Consider the following 5,563-nt stretch of genomic DNA (forward strand, 5'->3'; position numbering starts at 1 on the left):
ATTGGGGCTGTTTTATCTTTGCGATCTCTGCCGGGATTAAGTGGTAGTGTCTCACCAGGCCTAGAGCTCCACCTACTCCCCACCTGGCGTACGCTCTCACTTCATTCGGCTAGTTTATGATTCGTCAATAACTACATATATATTACGTAAAACATTTATCGATAATTGTATTATATCAAATATATCTTCTATAAACCATACACCATCATGACAACCATGGAAGAAAAATTCAATATATTAATAGAAAAAATATCAGATCTAGACGAACATATGAAAAACCAAAAAGAAGAAATAAGAGATATAAAATCGAAGTTTAGTAAATTTAAAACGGACATTCAAAATTTTAGAGAAAGGGAGACGAATGTAATTCGAAAATGAAATATAATAATTGAATGGAATATGGTCCGGATGCGGTCAAAAAAACTCAAATAGTAGATAATTATACTATTTTATTGAGCCAACGTTTCGGGCCACGTTGCAGGGCTTCGTCAGGGCTGTTTTGACGGCAGTCAAAAATAAAGTGATATAATAATATTTGGCTTAGACAGGGAAGATATTTCTGAAATGAATAACATGATTATGGAAGTACTGAAATATATTATAGCAAACTTTCGACCATATGACGTAACAGAAACAAGGAAAATTAACCCTAAAAATAAAAATGGCCCGGTAATGATTAAACTAAACTCATTATTATTGAAAAAAGATATTATGAAAAACAAATTTAAATTGGCGAAATCTGGCAACTTTAAAACAATTAAAATCAAAGATGATATGACGAAGTCTGGAAGAGATATCTGGAAAGAACTGTTCCCATTTATGAAAACTTACTGAGAAAAAAGGAAATAAGGCTGAAAAAAGACCCAATGATTCATGGTGAAGACGAAAGCATTCTCAAGGTTTGTTCATTAAACGTTCGGACATTGTTAAGTAAAGAGAGGTTGGAGGAGTAAAATCATCCTCTTGATGACATCAAATGGGATGTTATTGGTCTGGCGGAGGCTAGGAGAAAAAACTGTTTAGTTTTAGAACAGAGATTAGGAAATATTTTCATGCATACATCATCTCTAAATGGAATTTATGGAATAGCATTTTTAGTTTCTGAAAAATTTAATAACAGAATAATATAATTTAAATAAATAAGCTACAGAATACCGGGTTAAAATTACAAATAATTCCTATTAAAAACATTACTATTGTACAATTACATGCCCCTACAATGCCCCTACAAGACTCAACAGAAGCAAAGGAAAACTTCTATGAACAATTGGGGCTATTAGTTTCTAGCTTTAAAATAAAACACAACTAGATTGCTGTGATGGGAGATTTCAATGGCAGAATTGGAGTGGAAACTAGATGATGAAGACCAAGTTATGGGAGAATGGGGTTTTGGTGAAAGGAATGAAGGTGGCAACCGAATAATAAACTTTTGCTCTAGTCAACGTTTGAAAATTGTCAACTAATTCTTTAAAATTGACATGGTGTTCGCCCAAACGCCACAAGTTTGAGCTTGACTATTTTCCTAATAATCAAATTAATCTAGTAAAAAAATCATAACACACCACAGGCTGCTAAGAGCGGAGTTATATGTTGAAACGTTCAAGGAAAAGGGACCATTTAAAGTGAAAAAGAAAACTGTTATTCTTCAAGAACAAACCCAGAAGAATAGCAAAATTCCGTACCGATTTTCCAAAATATATTGAGAAAAGTCATGTAATGTAGAGAAGAAAATACTCCCTTTACTGTTCAGGAAAAACATAACCTCATCTCTAAAGATATTGATGATACAATTACACAGCTTCCCAGCTTCGTTAGAAATAAAATATGTAAACTATCCCAGGATACTAAAGAACTTTTTATTATTCCCAAAAGGATAAAAGAAAGAAGTGATACTGCGGAAAGCAAAAGAAAAGATCTCACGGCCCTTAATAATCAAATTAGGAAAAGTATAAAAGAAGATCTAGACCAACACAATATAAATATTTTAGCAGAGAGCAGATCTACAAAAAGGATTAAAAAAGAACTGCCCCAAGACAAACAATGGATGGTTGCTATGGAAAACACTAGAAGAGAGGTTCTTAACCTATTTCTTAAAACGGGGAACATATGAGCAGAGTAGTCACAAAATATTTCAAAAACTGTATAAAAGTAACAGAGAAACTTTATAAATAAGAGAAGAAGGAAAGATTTAGCCAAAAATTTAGGGGAAGTTCCACCAATAATGGAAGAAAAAGTTGCTTTTTTTTTTAAAAAACTCAAATCCCAGAAGACTCCGGGACCATCATTAATGAAATTTTAAAACCAGGAGAGAATATTCTAATTAAAAAACTGACAGAATTGTTTAATTTGATTATTGAGCAAGAAGCAATACCTAAACAATAGAAAACCACAAAAATAATTCTGCTGTAAAAAAGGCAACAATTATGATATAAAGAATTATCGGCCTATCTCCCTCTGGTCAACTCCAAAGTTCTCACCAGTGTTCTCAAACAACGGCTAACAAAAAGAATAATGGAATGTGTTGACGAAGAACATGCAGGTTTTGGGAAAGGATTTTCGACATTGGACAACATTCAGAATGTAAACCAAATCATTGAGAAAGCAAATGAATAGAACTTATCTCTATATCTTTGTTTCCTTGATTTTAGGAAGGCCTTTGACGGTATTATACTTTCAGAAATGTTTAAGGCACTGAGATTAATAGAAATAGAGGAAAAATCTATTAAGATAATAACAGAGCTTTATAAGATGACATCATATATTATGACTGAAAAGAAAGGACAAAGCTTTGATGTTGAGAGGGGTGTACGACAGGATGATCCACTATTCCCAATTTTGTTTGTTCTTGTATTGGAGATGGTGTTCTGGCTTCTTGGATGGGAAGAAGTAGTATGGATGGAATAGAAGTATTCATTAAAATAAATGAAAAATTTCTGAGCAACCTACGTTTTGCAGATGATATTGAGCTCTTTGCAAAAGAAATGGAACAACTGAGAGAAGTGATGAAGCAGCTTCTGACATTGTGTGAAAAAGTTGATCTTTGTCCAAAATACTTAAAGACGAAACATATGACAAATGGCGTAAAAAGAGAGTGTGATATTAACTACCATACGTTGGCATATGTTGAATAGTATATTTATCTGGGCCAGTTCAAAGATAAAGGAGCAAAGAAGGTCTAGAGAAGATTGGCACTCGGCTGGAATACGTTTTGGTCCCTCAGGCATATAATGAAGAGGATAACAAGTATTGGATTACTCTTGCGCAGTTGTTTCGGTTAGTGGGACTAGTCAGTAGTTCAAAATGAACTGTCCTGCACTTTTTGGGTTCTCTAATATTCTAAATAGTTAAAACATTATGTTCTCTTATAATTATCACCCTGAATGGTCCCTCTTATCGCTGTATCTCCTTACCCCTGTTTGATCCCAACTTTCTATATACAATTGTCCCAATTTTTATCGTTCCCTTCCTATCTATTAGAGTTATATTCTTCTGAGCTACTCTCCTGGCTTTTTTCCTCTCCAATTTTCCCCGGACTTTTTCCCATAGCTTTTTCCTAGTGACATGGTTGGTGGACTAATCTTGTCTCCGTCCGCCGCCGTGCCCTTACAGTGTCCTGAGGTCCTATATAACATCCAAGTCCTTCATTTCCTTTCATATCAAAACGTTGTCAAATTCTCTTCCACCGGATGAGATGCGTTTCGGAACTCAGAGGAGAGCTAGGACTATGAGCCAGAGGAAAGCCAGCAAGTGGAGACGAAAAGGAGAAGCAGCTAAAACACGACATCATGCTAGACATCAAACATATGAGAGGAGAACACAGCGGTTTGCCTATAATAGAGATTGCGGGAGTGAGATGTCTGGTAGACACCGGTAGTACCAGTACTATCATGTGTCGAGAAGCTGTGGACAAGTTGTGTAGTGGAGATAGAGCACACCGGATTCAGGCGGAAATATGTTTGGACCATTGGGGATTTAGTAAGGGCATCTTGAAAGAATATTACAGGAATATCTCGTTTCACTCAACAACCTACACAAGAAAGGCAGGAAGATGATCGCCACCCCGATGAGGGAGGGCAATATCAGACGGTGCATGGAGAGATTGCAGCAAGAGCCGGTACTAGCTTTTCCAGATTTGAATCGGAAATTCACAATAATCACAGATGCGAGTGAGTATGCGCTAGGAGCGGTGCGGTCTCAGGAGCGTGATTATGGAAAGCGCCCATGGCGTACGCCAGCAGGCGCCTGACGGAGACGAAGTAGATGTAGCGCAATGGAGCGAGAACTTCTGGGAATAGTGTGGACCATCGATCACTTTAGACCATATGTGTTCGGCAGAAGATTCAAGGTACATACTAACCACAGACCACTCCAGTGGGTGGTAAAACTGAAAGAATCGTCAGCCAGGATAACTCGCTGGAAGGAGCTTCTAGCGCAATATAACATGGAGGTTACATATAAACCGGACAAAGAAAATGTGGTGGCCGATTAGTTGTGTCGAGCCATAACCACAAACGCCGAGGAACAAGTAAATGGGGAACCGTCCGGTGTCATGAGTCAGTTTCAGTGGAAATGGACGCCTAGAGAGGAAGATCAGTTTGAAGCGGAAAAAAATGGTAGGTAAGAATCTTCGAATAACGAGAGATTGGCTGAAGTAAGACCAGGGGATTATCCTCTTCTTGGGTCCACCGTCCTCCTGCGAATACCTTCTTTAATCTTTCTTTAATGACCCTCCAGGTGGTTTCTTCATATAACTGAATCTGATTTAGGATACTTCTTTTTACTCGGCAGACTACCGCTCCTTTCATGGCTTTTGTATCTTCGCTTCTATTCGCCCCATTAGGCGATCGCCCCCTTTTAAAAAAATATTTAATTCTCCGGTCTCTCCGGTGAATTTTTCTAGGTCTGACACCGCCTTCCTCAGGTCCTGGGCGGTCGTCGTACGGACCTTAATCCATTCTACCGTCATGGCATGAAATTGCGCTAAATAGACTTCTGGTAATGGTTGAATCTCCTCCGAAGGTGGATTGCCTGCTGCTAAAGTTTGGTTGACTTCAGCTTGAGGTTGGTTGTTTTGGTTCATATTCTCCATGTTCAGAACTGCTCTTCTCTCTATTCCGTTACTGTACATAATTCACAGAGAAGAATGAAAGATAATTTTACTTTTAGAATGAAAATTACTCCGGTATCTAAAGTTCCCGGGTTTCGGCACCAGGTAAGTATCGGCGGAAGCAAAATGTCCAAAAAGAGAAGAAGGAATAAGCTGTAACACACTTAAACATACTGCCTTTATTGGGTTTTTTTTTTCCGAACCCTCTAAAAACAGAAATAAAATGTGAATTAGTAGTGCATTACTGTGTAAGAAAGAAAAGTAATTCGTGTCGTGTCTTACCTTTTACTACCTTTGGTATTTTAAGGTTACCTGTTATATTTAATTTTACATATGAGCTATCCATTCAGTAGCTATTTTGAGTCCGGAGGTGAGGGGCCTCTTCGTTCCATGTGCCACTTCGTTATGAATGAGTACCATGTTACGTCTTTCAAGAGATGTCCCTCGACATATCTT

This window comes from Halyomorpha halys, unplaced genomic scaffold, assembly GCF_000696795.3.
Source record: "Halyomorpha halys isolate HHAL.00 unplaced genomic scaffold, Hhal_1.1 Scaffold1114.1, whole genome shotgun sequence".
NCBI classification, from domain to species: domain Eukaryota; kingdom Metazoa; phylum Arthropoda; class Insecta; order Hemiptera; family Pentatomidae; genus Halyomorpha; species Halyomorpha halys.